The 23034-nt window shown below is 43.7% G+C and overlaps 1 protein-coding gene and 2 pseudogenes across 10 annotated transcripts in view; 2 read left to right on the top strand and 1 right to left on the bottom strand.

Moving 5' to 3' along the window:
• LOC147911499 (ral guanine nucleotide dissociation stimulator-like) overlaps window positions 1-23034 on the top strand; it is a 260781-nt gene that overhangs the window by 95307 nt on the left and 142440 nt on the right. The window lies entirely within an intron of this gene.
• Window positions 4815-5446, top strand: LOC147911502 (methyl-CpG-binding domain protein 3-like 1; annotated as a pseudogene).
• The window catches only part of LOC147911501 (vomeronasal type-2 receptor 116-like), a 28090-nt pseudogene continuing 22253 nt past the window's right edge, over window positions 17198-23034 (bottom strand).

Below are 23034 nucleotides of genomic sequence, written 5' to 3'. Positions count from 1 at the left end.
GCGGATAGAGGAGCTTGGTCCCTAGCGCTCACCTTCCTCTCCTACAGCCAAGATCTTGAGTACGAACATGACACACTGCCCGACTACCACCATCTATATTCCTGCTCCTGCCCAGGCTGCGTCCTTCTCATCCCCAGCTTCCCTAACTCCACCTCCCCCCCCCACAAACAATGAGGGTCAAGGGGTGTGGGGCTCTCCTTTTGGGATCACAGTTCTGGCCTGACCTAGTGTGGTCTGCCCTGGCCTACAGTGTTACCTCATGGGTCCTCCTGTCAAAAGGCCACACACATTCGCAGTGAGGGCTGAGCCAATGTCTAAAGCGACTTAACACACTCTCTTCCTTGGCTTTCCGGGGGCCAGAGCCTCGGAAAGTCACTGGACAACACAAGAACATCCTGCTGTGTCGAGTGTCTCCACTCAAATGGACTCTACAGGAGGCTGTGATTACAATGTGGGTGCCTGGTAACCAGAGTTCTAAGTTCTTTTGGGTGCTGTCACCAAGGAAGTGAGGTCACTTCTTCAAGGTTCTATTACTTGGCCCCATCCTTCAATCAGACCCACTCAAAGCCCCCGCTAGGCTGTTGGCTACTCTCCCTCCTTGTCCATGTCATCTCCATCACTGTACACATATACCAATCACCACCCTCCACACAGATCCTTGGGAGTTTATCCAGGCCCCAGCTTTGAGGAGACAGAGCTGAGGTCAGACCTCTTTTTTCCTACCAGTTCTGTGTCCTGGAAAAGCTGCTGTGCCTCTCAAGATCTCCCCAGTCTCCCAAGCCGCACAATGAGGATTGGGCTAAAAACAGCTTCCTAGGGACCTCATCAGGTGTATATGTAATAATACGTACAACACCTGTGGGCTGGTGTCACATGTGTCTAAAGCACACACTTAGAGATGGAGGAAGTATAAGGAGTAGGACATCACATAGAATACCAGTCAGAACTTCTCTAAGTCCCAGATGTGTCATCTTTGGTGAGTCACTGCCGCTCAGAGCCTCATTTTCAGGTCTGCATCCTGAGGGGTTGAAATTAGAGGAAATTCAGACATTGTGATCCACTGGCATTAATCCTTCCACGGTCCCCTGTTTTACTCAGAATCAGTCCCAAGAGGCTCATCTTGGCCTATGTGGTGGGAGCCTCCGCAATGTTCCCAATGCTCCCTGCCTCCTGAAGTGCACATCCTTGTGTCACCACTAAGTGGTCAGTATCTGGCTTCTGAACAACAGAACACAGCCAAGGTGATGGGATGTCACTTCCAAGTTTTAATTACAAAACGAATGTCACTTCCTGCTTACTGGCTTACTTGGGTTCCCTACTTACCTCCATCCTTCTGTTTCCATCTCTCTCTCTCTCGTTCGCTCTTACTCTCGCTCTCACTCTCTATCAAATCACGAGAATTGGGAGAGCAAGTGTTGATGTTTTCAGTTGCACTATGTAGAGGCTCCATAGGAGAGAACTGAGGGAGTGTCCAGCCAACAGACAGACAGGAGCTCAGACTCTCAGTCCAAATGAATCCTGACAAAACCCATGCCAGTGAACTTGGGTGGGAATCCTCCCCTATTTGAGCCCTGTTGAGACCACAGCCCCTTCTTCACAGAGACTTTGAGGCAGAGGAACCCAGCTAAGCCATGCTTGATGCTTGGCTAACAGAAATTGTGAGATGTTAAATATTTGTACTTTATAGGTGGCAGGATTTGGAGTAATGTTGTCACAGAGGAACAGAAAGTATCAGTCTACCATGTCCCAGGATGCAGCCTGATCACCCTCCTCTCTCCACTCCTCTCTCTTCTCAGGCTCCCTCCAGCCACACTGGCCACATCTCTAACCTTCCCTAGCCAAACTCGCTTCTTCCTGTGAGTCTCTGCACCAGGGAGCCTTCTCCTTGACACACTAACTGTTCCCAGACATACGCAGTGGTGCTTACACTTGTCATTCTGGTCACAGCAAAGGTCTGAAATGCCTCAGGGCAGCCTTTCAGAAGCTCCTAGCACAGTCTCTACCATCACAGATCTCACATCCAGAAGAACATTACATGATTTCCTCCTCCTTCCTCCCATTGAGATAAAACGAGTGTCTGCTTTCGCTGAAGCAGAGGCAAATCCTTCTGGTTATAGCAGGCACACGACTGTCTCTTCCAGGCCAAATTTTTCCCACCACGAGTCGATTGTTTAAGGAAATCATCATTCCCTCTCTTTCATGGGTCTGGTTTCCCCAAGAACACAGTGAACCATCCTCTATCCCTGTGCTGCATCACCATAAACCCACAGCCAGAAGATAAGCACCAGGTTAAAACACCACCAGATCCTGAATTCAGTCACTGCTGAGACCCTCCCATCAATGTTTTCATTCAATCGTGACTTCTGAGGACACCTTTCCCCTGAGACCCACTCCCAGCCTGTCCTCAGCTTCTTACAGTAACACTGAGACTTCCTCAGAGTCCTCCCAACCTGCACAAGAAACATTCTGAAATGTTCTCTTTATTAATTTTCAGGGACTGGGGACATTGGTAGATGTAATTTGAGTGTGTATGTGCAGTAGTTTCTATGCACGTATTCTATTTTTCAGACAGATAAAATAGTGTGACTACACAATGAACCAAGAAAACGGATAACTGATCAAATTATTTCATGATGTGAAGTCTTTAGACAGTAAATGTCATGGTAAAGAGCACAGAATATGCAGCTAACACCTCAAGTCCAAATTCCATCTCAATCCCTTATTAGATATTTGTATTGACTGAGTTCTTTACCTGATTGGTGCCTCAGTTTCTTCATCTCTCAGTTGGCAATAATGATCAGCATACTTATTTTGTAGGTTTATGGAGAGTATTAAAGGAGTTAATGTTTGAAAAATGCTTGGAACAGCTAGTGTATTACCGGTGCTGTACCTATATATTAGAAATAAAATTTAGAAATGCTTCTGACACTGCCTGTGAGCCCCAGAGGGTGAGACTGTTGCCTGGATGTATGTAGAAAGCACTCCATGACATACGATGAATAAATGAGTGAACAACATTGGCGAATGCATTACCAATGTCACCTGTGTCACCCTACAGGCATTCCCAAGCCGAACCACATGCAGACATTCCTGCTGTGTCCTGCATCACAGTTCCTGGAGGAATGACTGGAGTTTCTTGGACCCTGGTAACCGTGCCCACTAAAGGTTCTTTTCTGTCAGCAAACCCCAGTCTATGTCCAATTGCTGCAGCTCACAGGGTCTGCGCTCTGATCCTTGTCTTCACTCGAGGGAGAAGTGCCATCCCCAGAGCTGGACACACGCAGAGCCTGAGCCTTGGAGAAAATGATTCCCTGGCCCTGGGTCAGGTAGAAGAGCGCAGGGACAGAGTGGGATTTGGGGAAAATCCTCCAGGTGTTGTCAGAAGAGATGGAGGCAGGGGATGTGTCAGCAAGGACTGGTCTGGTTGGTGTGCCTTGGTTGTTAAATAGTAGGGGGGCTGGGAAGTTTCATAGGTTCTAGCATAATACAATCAATATGAGGGTCATGAAATCAGAATCAGCCTAATTAAGGCCAAATTAACCCAATGTCAGCTGTTCCCTGACTCTCTACTCCAGTAGTGACTTATAATAAGGGTATTCGTGATCTATCATCTCTTTTTCATTGATTGGCTAGAGTAATTATTCTTTACTTAGCCTGTCTATTTTTACATAGTAAAGAAAAAGTGAGTTTTAAAACAACTCTCCTTGGAAAAGTCTCCCTTACATATTGAATTAATAACAGAAGCCACAACAGGAAATTCACCACTTATCTTGAGCTTTATTCTCTTGTTTTAGATCTTCCTAACTGGTAATTTACCTAGACTTCTGACTTCTTTCTTGAGATTAGTCCACTTAGGACAAAGTAAGAGTGCAACCTCATACCATGTGAGAAGTTGTGGGCCTCTAGGAACAGGTTTGTTTCATTCTGTCAGTGTGTGTGTGTGCGTGTGTGTGTATGAGACTTCTTGCTGCATCTGGCAGTGTGGGCCAGTGTAAACTCCTTTTCTAGGGAAAAATTTTCCCTAATCACTTTCTCTGGGCTTTCTTTTCACTGATGGCTTCACCAGCACTGTCCAATAGTAACATTAAGCAATCTATAATATGGAATTTAAATATTTTTTAGTAGCTACATTTTAAAAAATGAAAACAAACAAGTGAAACTAATTTTAATAGTATATTTTAACCAACTATAACCAAGATATTATCAATGTGGGTACAGTCTATACAAAACTTAAAAATGAGAGTTTACATTTTTTTCCTGAGTTTCATAAATCCAGTGTGTACTTCCCACTTACAGTACAATCTCCATTTGTAAGACGAGTTTTTTCAGACATACATTCTCTGCACTGAGATTTAATGTTCACAGTTTTCAAATAAGAGTCACTAGGAGTGGGGTGAATGATAATTTCACTACTGATTTAAGCTCTAATGGAGCTATGAACACCAACTGGTCAATGGGTTAATCAAATGAATAGTCATATAGTATAGAAGAATGGTATGATTTGGGATTTAGAAAAAGACTGGGGACCGTGTGTCCTGACAGGGAGCACAAAATATTTTGTTGTTGAGAGTGACAAGGACAAAAAGAGAATAAAGTCATACACATAAGCGTCTAAAACCATGGGGGGAAGAAATGACCTGCCGTAGTCCTGAGTTTTGACCTCGTGGTTTCTTTTCTTGACCCAAATCTCTTTGATGATGTCCCAGGATATAGGTTAGATTAATCCCTACAGGGAGAGAGGGAGAGTAGAAGAACAAGACATCTGACATAATTGTCCTGGGAAGGCAGGCTTCATTTACAACTCTCATCCACTTTCACAATTTATTTTTATAGGGTAAGAGGAAAAGAAGTATGATGGTCCAATCATCACAGAGGAAGTGAAATGATTGTGGAAAGCAATCTAAACCAAAGCCTGGTTTGAGCATCTCCATCCCTTTGAGAATGTACAGTTACATATTCAAAAGGCCAGTTACTAGGATCACATCCTATCCTGGCAATGAGGTCAGATGTCAGCAAAGGGCGGAAACCTTGGAGCAGCCCCAACAACTCTGCTGGCAGAAGAGACTGCAAGGTCTACAGGCCTGCAGAGTACAGGAGAACTGTTAAGTGCTTTGGACCTTGTCAAAGCCCTGCCCAACCTTACACCTAGTAGCACAGGTGTATCCCTGCCAGGTGAGCTCGCAGGTGGTCTGAACTCCAGTCCCATGCCCACCACTGCCTGGTCTCAGATTCGGCAGAGATGATCCCAGGAGCTGGTCTGTACATCCCACAACTCCTTTGCAAACGTCTTCTGGTGACTGAGGAAGATATCAGGAAACAGGAAGGGAAAGTGAAGACGGCAAGAGACAGAGTGGCGGTAGCACTGATGAAGACACACTCGCTAGCGAGGCAGGGTGAGTGAGGGGCCAAGAAGGACATCCCGACAAACAAGATGATGAAAACAGAAGACGGCGCAGATGACATGGAGCTCAGACTACATTAATGCCTCCGCAAGGGTCCTGATGTCTTCTTGCTTTGAGCTCTGGAAACTTTGATATATACCAATAATTTTCTTTTCTTGGACTCCTTTGCATGACAGAGAAGATACAGACAGTGATCCTTCGGAGGTGAGAGATTGGGTTTGAGGTGAGGAGAGAAAGGAGATCTTTCCTTCTCATTTTGTTCTCTCATTTTCCTTTACTGAGTTTTATCTATTTGTATTTTAAGACCAAGAGTTATCACAATCAGGGGATTCCTTAGAGATTTGCCCTCACAGTCACAGAGAAAACATACGTAGTCCAAATGGATTGTCCTTTTTGTGTAATATTGCAATAGATTCCAACATAATATTTCACTAAAGAGCTGTTATAGCTGTCTTCTCAAAAAAGATACCTACTTCTGGGTCTCTATTTTTCTGGTATTTGTTGCATGTTGAATCACAGTTGCATATAATGAAGTACTGGATTGTCCCTGTTTTTAGATTTATATGTGTTGGAAATTTGATTCATGAAAATTGATATGCCATTTTGGCATCATGCTGTCAGGAGAACGACTGTTTTCAGCATCACAAGTCTCACAATAAGCCAGTGTGTTGGGATTTGTCTATTTGTCTGATCGAGTATGTTGCACTCTTCAAATCCTCTTTATCATTACTTACTTTTGTCCCACAGATTTATCAGTTTCTGAGAGCAATGTGTTAAACAATAATAGAGTATCTTAGTATTTATATCTTCCTTAAAAAATGAGTTATCTTTTAGCTAAATCTTCTCTCCTCTATTCTTCCATGTGGTAATCATCTGGAATTTTGGTTCGAATGTGTTTTTAATGTCTTGCTTTAAAACTAATACTAAATTAGACAGACGTTTTTTCCTTTCCTCATGACTCCTGTTATGTTTTCCTGGGTTCACATTTCTTCTTCCTGATGTACATTCTTTACCCATTCTTTCACTGCAGGCCTGTGGGAAGTCAACTATGAGTCTGTTTGTAAGTCAGAAAACGTCTTTCTTTCTTTGACACCTAGTTTGAATAGGTGTTTAATTTAGCTTTGTAGTAATTTTTTTCCTTCTTTCTCAAGTTATTTAATATTTCTGAGCCTCCACATCTTTAGCTTAAAATGGGAATAAATACCTAAAATTGTGATGGTAACTGAGATAATACACGCAGAGCTTTCCAGTCATGTTGCTTAGAAGAAATTAGTCAATAATGATAACTATTATCAATCATTATAATGATATTATAATAATAAATATATAATAATATATTAATGTATAATGATAATTATACATTAATTTATAATTATAATGTACAGTATATAAGGTATAATGTATGCAATGTATAATAATAATATATTAATATTATTAATCATTAGAATCTTCATAGTGTGCATTCTCGGAGAATCTCTGCTTCAGATTGAGAATGTGACGCTCACACACAAAAAGTCTGAGAGAGTGCCATGACTGTGACTTTAATTCTCAGCCCTTGGGTATCTTCTGCTGTGGTCATCTGCACAGTGTGTACAGATAATGTAATCTGTTCCAACAGACACACTGCAGAACAGTGCAGCCTGCCTCATACCTTGGATGCTCTGGGCTGTTTGTTGGGGAGCCTCTGTTGTGAGGCTAATTGGACTCTGTACAGAGAAAGATGAAAAAAGACTCTTTCTTTTCCCTCAGATTTCTCCCGCCGAGTATTATTCACTTTTACATCCAGAGAAGACACTCTCTTCCCAGAGCCTTGGTGTTTCTCTGGGATTCAGGCTTCCCAGACACCTAGTCATTTCAGCTCCCAAGGCCCAAGGGGACTGCAGAATCATGTCTCACCCACTCCTCCCATCTTGGCCTGTTTCCCGTTATGGAGGACCCATGAGTGGGGAGAGGAGCGAACAAGGGAGATTGATCTGGAAGTCCTGGTGAATCTGAGCTTCAGAGAATGAAGCAGAAAAGGGGAACCTGAGACTGCCAGGCCTTCAGTGGGGGAGGAATCGAGAGGGGTGTGACGGCTGCACAGAGTGAAGGGGAGGGATGTTCCAAATTTTGCTAAGAAGGGAAACCTTGCATTGAAGTGGAGATTCGATTTTACATGATGGCAACGTCTGTGCTGCTTTCACCAATTATGGTGTCCCTGAGGGATGAACTGGTGTGACACCACAGGACAGAAGTTGCAGTCACTTTCAGGACTTAAGGAAGGTGAAACCTTTCAAATTAGTCCCCTGTGAGCCTGGCAGGGGCCAATTCTAGAAAGGCTCAGAACCTGCATCCGTCCAATGTGGTTTCGTTCTGTTCCAGTCAAGCTCCTCTGGACCCCAGCTGGGAAAAAGGGACCTCAGATCTAGTCAGATCTAGTCATCACAGCTTCCGTAGGTCACCATGAGGCAGGTAATAGCCCAGGCGTCGTCACTGGACCTCATAGTTGCCGTCCTTCTTCCGCCAGCAGACAGTGACTTGTGAGGTGAGGAGAGCACATCAGAATGGTCCAGTCAGCTGCCCAGTATGGGAGACTCCAGGGGAAGGAGATGCTAAAGCCATGGAGAACCGATGCCTCCTGTGTCTCCGTCTTCCTTTTGTCCACTTAATTTTCACCCTCAGTCCTTCTTTTCCTTCCCTTTTCCCTCGTTCAGCTCTCTCTCTCTTTCCCCTACATGTTCTAGCTTAATTGATGTATTCATGACATACAGAAAACTGCATACATTTAAAGTGAACAATCTGATACATTTTGATTATAACTTATTGAACCATCACCACAATCAAGAAAATGAATGCTATCTTCCCCAAATTTCCTCATGCTCATTTTAATTCCTCCTTCCCTGCCATTTGCAAACACATTCTCATTCCCAGGCAATGAGTGATCTGGTATATGTCCCTATAGATTTTCCTATATTTTACAAAAATATTTATAAATGGGATCACATACTATGTACTCATTTTTTACTGGCGTCTTTCACTCAGCATAATTATTTTGACATTTATGCTTGTCATTGCATGTACTATGAACTCATTCCTATCCCCAACACTTCCCTGGCAGCACTGTGCACACGCCTGAGCACTTGCCATGTTGGTGTGAGAGCCAATAGTAATGCTGCATCCCCAAAAGTAGGAATGCGCCTTGGTGCAACTCTGGGAGGGGTTGGCGGCAGCCCTGGACCGGCACATGAATGCTTTCCTGGATAGTTGGAAAGCGCACCGTGTCACTGCAGTCCCAATGATAGGTCAGTGCTCAGAACCCATGAAGAAGCCCCACCCATCAAGCACAGAGACTGGCATGAGCATAAGAAAAAGCAGCAGCAGACATACTCGCACATATCTGCTTTCGCAGGTGGCACAAATACCCATAGTATTGTTGCGGTCTCACAAATGTGTACGTGCCTCCATGTGGCGGCAGCTCTGAGCCCAGTGGGAATGCTTTCCCAGCGAGTGGAACACCCACTGTACCCACGCAACTTCCGGCATATGGGGTGGGATCAGAAACACAGCTCATGCTTTCGCAGGTGGCACAAATACCCATAGAAAGTCGGTGTTGCCATACTTATATCAGACAAAGCAGACTTCAAGATAAAAAAGACTATCAGAGACAAAGACGGTCGGTATATAATGATAAAGGGGACTTTCCAACAAGAGGACATAAAACTTATAAAGATGTATGCATCTAACACAGAAGCACAAAAGAATATAAAGCAACTATTAATAGACCCACAGGGAGAAATTAACAGCAACACAATAATAGCAGGGGACCTGAACACCCCACTTACATCCAGGGATAGATCATGCAGAGAAAGGCAACAAGTCAATAGTGGAATTAAATGAAACATATGATGAGATGAACTTAATCGATATACATAGAGCATACCCTCCCAAAACAGCAGAATACACATTCTTCTTAAGTGCACATGGAACAGTCTCAAAGATAGACCATATGTTGTGAAACAAGGCAAGCCTGAATAAATTTAAGATTGAAATCATATCAAGCTTCTTTTCTGACCACAATGCTATGACACTTGAAATCAACTACGAGAAAAAAGATAGGGAAGTCACAAATATGTGGAGACTCAAGATCACATGACTGAAGAACCATTGGATCAATGAACAAATCAAAGGAGAAATCAAAAAATACCTGAAGACAAACAAAAATGAAAAGACAACAAAACAACTCTTATGGGATGCAGCAAAAGCAGTTCTAAAAAGGAAATTCATAGCAATACAAGCACAGCTCAACAAAGAAAAATACCAAATAAGTAACCTTAAACTACACCTAATAGAACCAGAAAATGAAGAATAAATGAAGCCCAAAGTCAGCAGAATGAGGGAAATAATAAAAATTAGAGCAGAAATAAATGAAATAGAGACTAAAAAAAAGTAGAAAGGATCAATGAAACAAAGAGCTGGTTCTTTGAGAAGACTGAAACAAAATTGACAGACCCTTAACCAGACTCACTAAGAAAAAAAGAGAGAAGGCTCAAAGACATAAAATTAGAAATGAAAGAGGAGAAATTACAACAGATACCACAGAAATCCAAAGGACAATAAGAGAATACACTGAACAACTTACATACCACCAAAGTGGATAACCTAAAAGAAATAGATAAATTCTTAGATTCACACAACCTCCCAAAACTGAATCAAGAAGAAATAGAGAAAATGAACAGACCAATCACATGTAAAGAGAACGAAATGGTCATCAAAAACCTCCCAAATAACAAAAGTCCAGGACCAGATGTCTTCTCTGGAGAATTCTACCAAATATTCAAACAAGATTTAATACCTATGCTTCTCAAACTATTCGAAACAGTTGAAGAAGATGGAACACTTCCTAATTCATTCTATGAGGCCAACATCACCATGACAGCAAAAGCAGGCAAGGATAGAACAAAGAAGGAATATTACAGGCCAATATCGCTGACGAAAACAGATGCAAAAATCCTCAGCTAAATATCAACAAATCGAACACAACAATATATTAAAAGGATCATATACCATGATCAAGTGGAATTTATACCAGGGATACAGGGATGGTTCAACATCTGCAAATCAATCAATGTGATACACCACATTAACAAAATGAGGAATAAAAATCATATGATCCTCTCCACAGATGCAGAGAAAGGATTTGACAAGATCCAATATACATTCATGATAAAAACTCTCAATAAATTGGGTATAGAAGGAACGTACCTCAACAGAATAAAGGCCATATATCACAAACACACAGTCAACATCATACTTAATGGTGAAAAATTTAAAGCCATTCCCCTGAGAACAGGAAGAAGACAAAGGTGCCCACTCTCGCCACTCCCATTCAACATAGTACTGGAGGTTTTGCCCAGAGCAATTAGGCTGGAAAAAGAAATAAAAGGAATCCAAATTGGAAAGCATGACATGAAACTCTTGCTGTTTGCAGATGACATGATTGTAAATATAGAAAACCCTAAAGAATCCATCAGAAAACTATTAGAAATAATCAACTACTACAGCAAAGTTGCAGTGTACAAAATCATCTTACAAAAATCAGTTGCATTTCTATACTCTAATAATGAACTAACAGAAAGAGAACTCAAGAATACAATCCCATTTACAATTGCAACAAAAAGAAAAAAGTGTCTAGGGATAAATTTAACCAATTAGGTTAAAGACCTATACAATGAAAACTATAAGACATTATTGAAAGAAACCAGTGATGACCTGAAGTAATGGGAAGATATTCCATGCACATGGATTGGAAGAATAAACACAGTTAAAATGTCCATATTACCTAAAGTAATCTACAGATTCAAGGCAATCCCAATCAGAATCCCAATGACATTCTTCATAGAAATAGAACACAGAATCCTAAAATATATACGGAATAACAAAAGACCTTGAACAGGCAAAGCAATCCTGAGAAGAAAGAACAAAGCAGGAGGCATCACAATCGTAACTTGAAAATATATTACATAGCTATAGTAATCAAAATGGCATGGTTTTGGCACAAAAGCAGACTCATAGATCAATGGAACAGAACGGAAAGCCCAGAAAGAAAACCACACATCTGTGGTCAGTTAATCTCTGACAAAGGAGCCAAGATCATACAATGGAGAAAGGAAGGTCTCTTCAATAAATGCTGTTGGGAAAACTGGACAGCCACATGCAAAAGAATGAAAGTAGACGATTATCTTCCACCGTACACAAAAATTAACTTGAAATGGATAAAAGACTTGACTCTAACACTTGAAACAATAAAACTCCTAGAAGGAAATATACACAGTACAGTTTTTGACATCGGTCTTAATAGCATCTTTTACAATACCATGTCTACTCAGGCAAGGGAAAGAAAAGAAAAAATATACAAATGGGACTACATGAGACTAAAAGGCTTCTGCAAGGCAAAGGAAACGATGAACAAAACAAAAAGCCAGTGCCGGCCCCGTGGATTAGTGGTTAACTGCACGCGAACCGCTACTGGCTGCCCAGGTTCAGATCCCAGACGCGCATAGATGCACCGCTTGTTCGGCCATGCTGAGGCCGCGTCCCACATACAGCAAATAGAAGAATGTGCAACTATGACATACAACTATCAACGGGGACTTTGGAAGGAAAAAAAAAGAGGAGGATTGGCAATTGATGTTAGCTCAGAGCCAGTCTTCCTCAGAAAAAAAGAGGAGGATTAGCACAAATGTTAGCTCAGGGCTGATCTTCCTCACAAAAAAAAAAAAAAACGAAAAGACAGCCCACTAACTGGGAGAAAATATTTGCAAATCATATATCTGACAAGGGGTTAATCTCCAAAATATATAAACAACTCATACAACCCAACAACAAAAAAACAGACAATCCAATCTAAAAATGGACAGAGGATATGAACAGACATTTTTCCAAAGAAGATATACAGAAGCCCAACAGACACATGAAAATATGTATATCATCACTAATTATTAGGGATATTCAAATCAAAACTACAATTTGAGATCACCTTACACCTGTCAGAATGGCTATACATCCCAAGACAGAAAATAACAAATGTTGGAGAGGATAAGGAGAAAATGTCACCCTCACACACTGCTGGTGAGAACGCAAACTGGTGCAACCACCAGGGAAAACAGTATGGAGATTTCTCAAAAAGTTAAAAATAGAAATACCATACCTTCCAGCTATCCCACTACTGGGTATTTATCCAAAGAAATTGAAATCAACAATTCAAAGACATTTACGCACCCCTGTGTTCACTGCGGCATTATTCACAATAGCCAAGAGATGGAAGCAATCCAAGTGCCCTGCTACAGACGAGCAGATAAAGAAAATGTGGTATGTATTATGTACAATGGAATACTACTCAGCCAGAAAAAAAGACAAGATCGTCCTGTTTGCAACAACCTGGATGGACCTTGAGGGTATGACGATAAACGAAATAAGCCAGACAAAGACACTTAGCATTATTTCACTCATATGTAGAAGATAAACATACACAGGGATAAAGAGAACAGATTAGTGGTTACCAGAGGGGAAGGGGGCTGGGTGTTGAGTGAAAGAATTAAAGGGGCACATATGCATGGCGATGGATAAATGTTAGACTACTGCTGGTAAGCACGATGCAGTCTATACAGAAATTCACAAATAATAATGAACACCCGACATTACACAATGTTAAAACCCTTTATAATTTCAATAGAACAATTAAAAAAGAAAAAAAATAATTCATTCCTCTTTATGGTTGAATAGTTTCTCACTGTGTGGATAAACCACACTTTGTGTATCCGTTCACCAGTAGATGGACATTTTGGGTTGGTTTCCATTTTTATCTACTATAAATAGGTTGTTATCAACATGTGTGTACAAGTCTGTGTATAGACATATGTGTTTATTTCCCTTGGAAGGATTCCTAGGAGAGGAATGGCTGGGTAGACGTATGTAATTTTTAAAGACGCAGCCAAGCTATTTTTCACCAGCACTCGATGAGAGTTTCAGTGACTTGACATCTTCAACAACAATTGCTATAGTCAGTCATTTTAATTTTAGCCATTCTCAAGTGTGGTGGAATCTCATGATGACTGTCACTTACATTTCCCCAATGACTCATGTGGTGAAGGAGATGGCAAGCCACGCACAGACTGGGAGAAAACATCTGCAAAACATATCCCTAGAAAAGGACATGTATTTATAATATATAAAGAGATCTTACAACCCAATAGTAAGAAGACAAGCAACACATCATGGCTTACCAGGACACAGCAGATCAGGTCTGTGATGAGCACCAGGAGCCCGCCAAGCCAATGAGGATGAGGGCCCAGAAGGGGAGGTCTGGGGAGACATGTCGTGGGATGAGCCACGTCCTGTCATCGCCCCAGGGCTCCTGGTGACCCCACTGTGCCTCAACCGTCCTTGACAAGGGTTGGCCAACTTTCCTCATCATCCAAGACCCTGTGCGCATGGTTCTCTTCAATGAGGCACAGCATCAAGTTACACTCCCCCTACCATGGGCGGAGGCTTCCTGCAGGTTTACCTGGCTTCTCAGTCAAGGCATCATCTCTGTTGGGAGAATATTCTGGAAGTGAATGAAACGGAGAATGCATGTGAGTGTGTTTCACTCTTTTTAATAAAACTTTTTAGACACAGAAAAACAAAGGGAACAGTCTCATAAACATCCATCATCTAGATGTAACAATGTATATTCCATCTAATTAAGACAATATTGAATCAATGTATAAATTATTAACACTTGCCACCCTTGATTCATCTCAAGTTTTCAATGAAATATTAAAGTCAAGTAGACATCATCATGTTTCAGACCATTTTAGTTTCCATCTCTAAAATGTGAGCACACTTTGCTACAAAATCCAAGACCATTATCACAGAACAAAAGTGTAATAAATTAAACCAAATTCATACTTCTGGGCACAGAGGACTGAATTTGGGCTGGACTTTCTTATGACAGCCGGGGGCAGAATGGGTCATCACAGTTGGCAAGCCTACAGGATCTCTCTAAATTTGTAAAATCCAACTCAAAAGTGTTCTTCCGTGCCTAGCAACACATCATCCACTTCTCCTTTATCTATTTGCTTAATATTCATTTTCTAGGATTAACGTACAATGTAATTTCCTGTAGGAAGTCTTCTCTGATTTCCGCCTGCAAGTATGAGTTTGTTCACATCAAATAATTGATAATTTTCAATTCTCTATTCTTGTTATTGCCAGCTACAAGATAAACTCCAGGAGGGTAGGACACACAGCACCCAGTGGACATGGGGGGAGGGGTGCAGGTCCCCCTACTTGTAGCTCACAGACCTTGGGGCAAGGGAGACCTGACTTCAAATCCTGGCTCTGCCCCTAACTCACTGTGTGACCCTAGGCACAATACTCCCCTTTCTGAGCTTCAGTTTACCCATGTGAGAAATGGGCATGTCAGCTAGGACATCACCTCTGGACACTAAGAGAACCCAGACACGCAGGAAAAGTGAAGGGTTGAAACAATCATGTAACAGATGTAAGTCAGGCAGAGGAATGATGCTGCCCTCAGGACAAAGAGAGGCGGGAGAGGGGAGACTCCACATGGTCCTGGGTGTCTCTCAGCAGGGCAGTGTACTCCAAGGATGTGGGCTCCAGGTTGCTGAGGTTCCCGACGATGATGCGGAAATGTAGCTGGTGCTCTCTGTAGATGGATAAACTCTGGGTTGCAGAGCCTGGAGCCAGCGAGAAGAAGAGCAGCCAGGTGGGGACTCTCAGCTCCCAGCACAGAGGCATGGTGACCCATGGGATCAGGGTGGTGTGTGCAGATGGCGTCACACTGGTGGCTGCCCCATCCTTCTCAGGCCTGGGGAGAGAGGGATGTGGGGACTCTAGAGAGAGGTCCTGAAACCTCTGGGGGTGGGGGCCAGAACTGGAAGGAGGAAATTGGAGGACGGTGGGGAGACAAGGAGGGGTGGTCACAAAAGTGGTCATAAGGGGCAAATGTTCAGGGGAGGGTGGCACCTGAGGGAGACCAGTCTGCAACTCAAGTAGAATGGGCCCAGGCTGCTCTTCTTGAACAAGGATCCAGCTGGGGAGGAAGGAGGAGGAGGATGAGCAGGAGGGACAGGGGTTGGGGGAGGGGCTGGGTGGGATTTAACCCACCAGGAGCTGCTGGGACCAGGGTCTCACCAGGCTCTGCAGGACCCTCTCAGTGGAGTTGAACGTGGCTGAGCTGTTGCTCCTGTCTGATGAATATCGGAGGGTGGAGATGGTGAAGTTGACTCTGAGGGTCTTCAGGTTGTGCCCCAAAGCTGCAAGATGAGATGGAGAGCGATGGCCATCACTGAGAGCTGGCCTGAGACCAGACCATAGTCCTGCACTCATTATAATCTGTCGTCTTCTGTCCCACTGGCACCACCACCCACCAATGTGCTCACCCAAGTCAGAACCAGCATATCTGCTCAGCTCCTCCTTCCTCCCAGTAACACCAATTCCAGTTGCACACTGGTCCTCACATACACTCCATCCCTGTCACAGCTCAGGTCTTAACTTCCTTCACCCGGACCAACACCCCAGCAGGCTCACTGGATGCTCTATCTAAAGGATGTTCTACATGGACCACTAAAAGAACTTTCTGAAATGAATACCTCACTAAGGCCACCACTGCTCTAGTACCACCCATGGCTCCCTATGGCCTTCAGTGTTTAGTTCAACCTTCTTGACCTGGCACTCAGGGCTCTACTCAATCTGGCTCCTGCTGACCTTTCAGTCTCATTTTATCCATCTACTGTGGGTTAAACTTCATGCTTCACGCAACCCAAATTCATTTAAATTCTCCCCTTACGGCATGTTGCTTCTGGATGGAGCCTTTGCTCATGGAATCCACTCTGCCAGGAAAACCCTTCATCCTCTATTTACCAGGGTCCCTCCTACACATTCTTAAAGACTCCATTCTGGTGAAATTTTCTCTAGCAAGCTATTCCACTCCAAATTATGCCAGGTGCCTCTCCCAGAAACATCTCACATTGTATCATAATGGTGTGTTAATTTCCCAAGACTAGGGGCTCTCTGAGGGCTGGCCTTAGACTAAATCATTGGTATAATCTTTGTGATCAGAATGATTGCCCTAAAACCAGAATTTCACACCCTGGCTTCCCAGCTCCTGGATCACAACTGGCTGGTGGAGGAGTGGGGCCAGAGAGCTTCTCTTGGGTAGGAAAAGGGGCCCCCACATACCTGTGGTGGCTTCTCGTGGCACAGGTGATGATCAAGTATGCAGGGACGTGGTGGCTGGCTCGGGAGCTGTGGCGATGGCTGCCTTCAGGGAGGGATAGAGTGGGGGGAGCCCCCAGGCTCACCCGGGCTCCAGCAGTGGCTGTCCCAGGACCACCATTCACAGCTGAAGCATAAATGAGAGTGACTGGACGGGTGACTGTGTGAGTAGAGAGATGAGCAAGCCTGTGGATGAGAGGAGCCCAAGAGAGAGAGATAGGTGAACAAGAGAGACTGAACTTGGAGGAGAGACAGATGGATGGGCAGAAAACTGGACAAATGGATGGGATACGTGGAAAAGGAGGACCAAGGGCGGCGCTTTAGCAGAATTAAAGTGAAAACCACGTGGGGTCAGAATGTGGTGGAGAACATGTCTCTGTCTAAGGCTTTCTCACCCTGGGCTGGGACTCTCCACCAGAACCCGGGAGGGAGAGAAGGGATGAATTAGGGCCCTTCCAGGTCCTTCCCTCACCAAGGACAGCAGGTGTAGGAGAACATGTGCTCCTTAACCCCAAATGCGGACGGGACCCAGGAGATCAGGGCCAGGAATACTCACTGGTTGTAGTTGGGGCCACGGCTCCATAGGTGTAACCTGTGGAGAGAAGGCGAGAGGAGTAGAGCAAGAGTTGGGGTGAACATAAAGGATTAAGGGAGAGGGAGGATGTAGGGACCTTTGTGGGAAATGCAGAGGGGAAAGCAGAGGGGAAGAGGGGAGCGGTGTTCAGGGGGGAGGCAACGAGATGGAAGGTGGCTGAAGCCAGTGATCACACAGTGATGACAAGACTGAACCCAGACTGGGAGGATAGAGAGATGGATCACAGCTCACTTTAGAACAGAGGATGCAACACAGAACTCCGACTGGGAGAGACAGCAAGGCTGTAGCACAGCCCCTCACCAGTGACGTAGAGGCTGTCCCCGTCCTGGGTGAAGGAACCCAGGTGGGAGAAGCCCTGGGTCTCATGTCTCAACTTCCAGTAGAGTCACTCTCTGTCCAGCCCCAGACCTGCGCGAGTCAGAGTGGAAGGTGCAGATGATGTCCACCCCGGTGGCTGCCCAACCCTTCTCAAGCCTGGGGGAGTAAGAACATGGGGATGTGGAATACTGAGCAGGGGTCCTTCTGGGTGTGGAAGGCGAGAGAGGGGAAGGGATGAGGCTGAGGGAGATGCTGAAGGGACTGCTCTGAAGCCTGCAGGGGCTCTCCTAGGTGTCTCCCTTGTGAGACAACCCCCTCACAAGTAAGGCCTGATTTCCTTTAGGATGTGGAGGGGAGCATGTGAGTGGCAAAGAGGGGTGAACACACAGACCTGGGCGAGGGGACACCTGCAGGTCTACACGGACAGCAACAAGGAGCACAGTCAGTGCCCTGTGACATCTGACACATGCAGGCAAGAAAGTACCGTTACGTTCTCTCGGTTCTACACTCCAAGGTCTTTTCTTTCTCCTTATTTCCAACTCCACAGCCATCAGCCAGGCGTAGGGAAGAATCATCTTATTCCTAATCTTATTCCCAGCACCTCCCATCTTGCCTCTTAAGTCTTCATTCTTAACCATGAAGTCCATTTTAACCCAGGTGCTTAGACCAAAAGGTAATTACATCATCCTTCTACTCGCATCTCTCCAGAGTCTTCCCACTGTTCTTAGAACAGAGTCCCAATTCACCTCTGATCTGGTCCAACCTGTTTCCCCCTCGCCGGTGTGGCTCACACCCCTCCCCCTGTGTTGACTTGGCTCAGCCATCCCTCTTCTCATTTCATGGACATACCAGGCTCTCTGCTTCAGGGGTGTCCTCATGTGGGTCCCTCTGCCTGAAACGCTCTCTTGAACACACTCACACACCCTCATCCAGTTTAACCATCCAACTAGCTAAATCCAGGCCCAACTCTAGCTCTCAAGCTAAATATCAGTCATTCTCAAGAGGAATTCCCTGGCCCTGCAGGTTGATTCCCCTTGTGACAAACTCCCACATCACTCTCATCATTAACTGTCTAAAATCCAAATTCCCAAATACAATATAAATTCCTTGGAGTTGGGACAAGTTCTCTCTGGTTCTGCAGGTCCCCATGCATGTGGCCCAGGGCCTGGCTCATGAGATGAGAAACCATCCTGGTTTGTCTAGGACTGCCCTGGTTTGAACACTAAACGTCCTGTGTCCTGGAAAACCCCTCTGTCCTGAATAAACGAGGATGGTTGGTCACCATAATTTATACACTCAGAGACTATCTATTGCATGACAAGCACACATTCCCCTCAAGAATGTCACAAGAAAGTTAGAATGAAAAAGGCACACACACACACAATTAGTAGAAGCCAACGACTAAATACAAAATTACTTAACAAGATTCTCTACAACGTGAATCACCAGATCGTTATTTTAGAAAAGTTTCAAGAAACAAAGTTAATTTCCGTTTAGAAGGCAAGGTGGTGAGGACAGTCTTTTTGGAGACTAGCGCCCTTCCCTTCAATCTACAATGTTGCTTACTATTCCTCTAAATGATTTGAAATGTCATAAAGAAAAAAATGCTCAAAATAAATCTGGCTACTGGCAAATTCACTTCTAAATTTGTTATAAATACAAAGAAGTTCCAATCATCTTTTTCTCTGAATGCTCCTCTATTTCAAATTTTTGTGGAGGATTTATAGGACTTTAGAAGTCAAATTGAATGGTTCTAAGGAATGTTGCTGTGTATCCCTGGTAATATTTAATGGGATGTCTTCTAATACTACATACATATGCAAAACATTTCTGTATTTATAATATATATAAATCCTGACTTTTGAGTACTATGCAATGCAAGTAAATCTATATTTTCTACTATAATACACATTTGCAGTTATTTAAGTTTCTTTCATATGTTCTTATTTGCATATAACTGTACTTACTGAAATATTTACCACACAGAACCACACACAGTTTACCATCTTTCCCTTGAATATAATCCATCAAACATCAATAATTTTTCTCAAGATACCCTTACTCTCAGTGAGTCCATGTGGTGACAACCCGAGCCCAGGAAACTCCAGTGACAGGTCTTCTGCACAGCAGAGGCTGCCAGAACCTCTTGGTACCAAGTCCACAGGGTACTCACTTGGTCACACAGAAATCCATGGATCAGCGAAGACTGGTGGACCCTGAGACTGATTTCACCTCAAACTTGAGCTCCACGGATGCTTTATTGTCTGAGGGGGGAAAAAAAGGGCAAACAAACTTTTGAGGCCTTTCATATGGTGTTGGATGGAAAGGCTACACCATTCACACTTCTTTTTTTGTATTTACTGATTTAACTGTAACTGTAGGCTGTGACTGGATTTTCCAGATTCTTATCCAGCCACCTGCTCCCCAAGATGGGAGAAAGCAGCTTCATGCTGTGTGCACTTGAGTTGCTCAACTCACTTGCCTGTACAGAGACTTTTTGGTGACTCTGGACCCTTTAAACAAGCTTGTCATTTAGGGACCTTGTTAATGACTTGCTGACTTGTCAACAATTTCCACACTTCATTCAGGGCTCAGGAGATTTTCAGGCCCTGGAGCAGGTCTCTCAACCTTGGCACCACTGACATTTGGGGCCGGATAAATCTCTGTTGGGCTGTCCTGGGCCCTGGAGGATGCTGAGCAGCATTCCTGCATCCCCCTATAGACGCCAGGAGCGCCCCCATTTGTAACAACCCAAACACCGCCTGCAGAAGCTGATAAGCCCCCTGGGGACAAAATCACACGGAGGACGATGACAGGGACTCTGAGGAGGACACAGCGGTGCCTGGAGCCTGGAGGAACAGCAGCCTCGGGGGCCCTGATTGAACTGCCTGGGGGAAACGGGGCTGTGGGGGGGACAGAGGGACACTGGGCCCTGATGGGGCTGCCTGCAGCCCAGGCCCCTCCCTGGACCCCTACCCGAGCCAGGACCACCTGCCGCTCACCACGTCCCGCCCCTGAGACCTAACGTCCACAAGAATCCGATCTGCGCCTAGAAGATGGAACACACCTCGAAGCCCCCCACTTGATCCACGGCGCCGCCTGTGCTTCCGCTTCCGGTCTCGGGCGGGCATTCGGGGAGGAAGGAAGTTCGTGGAGGAGAGACGTTTGGGCGCTCCGAGTTGAGGCGGTGTGCGGGGTGGGGCGAGGCCATGCACCCCAGCCTCGGGGGAGATGTCTAGTTTCTAGAGTGAGTTAAAGGCCAGGTCGCGGGCTGGGTCAGCACCAGGGACAGGGACCAAGTCTAGGGGCGGGACTGTGGGTGGAAACCAGCTCTAGTGGCGGGGCTGTGGGTGGGGACAAGGGTGTGGGCGGAGACCAGGCTTTTGGCGGAGCCAGGCCCGAACGTTGTGGGCGGTGACCAGTTCCAGGGGCGGGAAGAGGCAGGGGTGGGGCTGGAATAAGTCAGGCCGACTTCACAGGGGGAGGAAATGAGCTCCAGGGGCAGGGCTGGAGGTGCGGCTTTCCCTGGACTCCTAGACTCTACAAGTAGCTGGATGTTGAACAGCTTTTCTTCATTCCTTTCCCCACCTTTACACAGACTCATAGAATGATGTGCCCATATTTAAAATTATAAATTTTTTGTGCGAGTTTGCTTTTCTTAATTTCGTTTAAAAATTGGATCATATATTCACATTTCTCTACAACTTGCTGTCCCAAGCCAGTACATCAAGATATAACGCTATTTTAATTTTAAAAATCTGGGGGGAGTGAGGCCACTACGTCGTAGATACACGTATAGGAAAATTTCAAAGAGTGGTGCAAAGTCAGTAAAATATTCTCACTCTACCACTGTCTCCCAGTCATTTTGCACAGAGATAAACATCCTTTTCTCCTCTATCCTTCCAAACATACTGTGTATATGTGGGCCTGTGTATATGTTTAAACCCAAGAGGGATGTCCCCAAGCAAAACCTGAAGCCCATGAATTGTCTCATGCATCAGAAGTTGCTGGAAAGAGATTTAAATTTCCGGTGGAAGGAGATGAACCAGTGATGAATCCAGAGGAAGACAACAAAGAAACAAGAGAATTTTCGCATTTAAAAGGTCAAAGGAAAAAGTGAGAAAGAAAATGTATTCATAATATCTGACGTAGCACATCTCTGGTTAAGATTCATATGCTATAAAATGGTAAACACTTATAAAACAGTAGACATTGAATTTTGATTTATCCTAATTCATTAAATAGATATATTTGGCAAGGAGAATTATGTTTTTAACATATGTAAGAACTCTTCATGCTGATTGTTTCAGAGAAGAAAGAAAGTATAAATAGTCAAAAGCTGAAAAGTGAAAATGCTGTATGAGTAGCTAATTTAGAAATATAGATTTTCAACCAGAAAATTGAAGAAGTTGTTTTTGGAACCAGAGTCAAGAGTGGGGAAAGTAGCTTTTCATTATAAGGCTTGAAGTACTATTTGAGAGATGTGCGTATAGACACACACACACGGGAGCCTGAATTTGTATTCCAAAGGGATCATCTAACTCTACAAAGAGTTTGTAAAAAGGATTCACTTTACAACAGTAGAACATATTTTGAAAACTACAGTCTTCAAGTGTAAAAAAAGCTGTCATCATCCTGGCGGAAAAATTAATGGGGCATCACTTTCCCACCGACATGGTGATAAGCATTATACGTACATTACTCTTGAGTATTTTCACAGCAACCCATAAGGAAGATGGTATTATCTATCTCCATTTTGCAGATGAGGAAATTGGTGACAGCATATTGCTAAAATTTTCATATAAGTTCTCAATAGATATTGTTTTATGTTAAAATTGTTTATTGAATGTTCTTTTCATTAATAAAATTATATGTGCCATTCTTACAAATAAGCAAAGGGTGTGTACAAACAATTTAGCAAAGCGACAGTTTTATATCCTTTTGATATAATTAAATATAACTATCACTTTTATTATTTTTCTGCTCTCTGCCTCACATCTAGGAAGATACTTCCTATCCTAAATGCTTACTAGAAAACTCTACTAAAAATCAAGAATCAGGGAATACCCATATTATGCAAAGTTCCTGAATACATGCAAAAAAGACATTACAGCAAATTTTTGTACAAAAATCTTAGATCATTCATGAACTGATAACAACACAAATCATGATTAGATAAGGTATTTCTGTAGAATGACAAATATTTAAACTTTAGACACTGGAAATGTAGTTCATTACAGTAACTAATGTGTATAAGAAGAATTTTTTCAAACCCACTAAGTGCCAGGAAATCGTTTGACAAAATGCACTGCAATATTATTCACAATAGCCAAGAGATGGAAACTACCTAATTGTTAATCCGTGGGTGAAAGGATGAAGAAAATCTGGAGCATCCATACAATGGAAAAGTATTCAGCCTTAAAAAGGGAGGAAATCCTGTATTCAGAATTGCTTGACCGG

Source organism: Ceratotherium simum, unplaced genomic scaffold, assembly GCF_057802395.1.
Source record: "Ceratotherium simum simum isolate JZ-2026a unplaced genomic scaffold, ASM5780239v1 HiC_scaffold_43, whole genome shotgun sequence".
Taxonomy (NCBI): Eukaryota; Metazoa; Chordata; class Mammalia; order Perissodactyla; family Rhinocerotidae; genus Ceratotherium; species Ceratotherium simum.
This window is presented reverse-complemented; position numbering and strand designations above follow the sequence as displayed.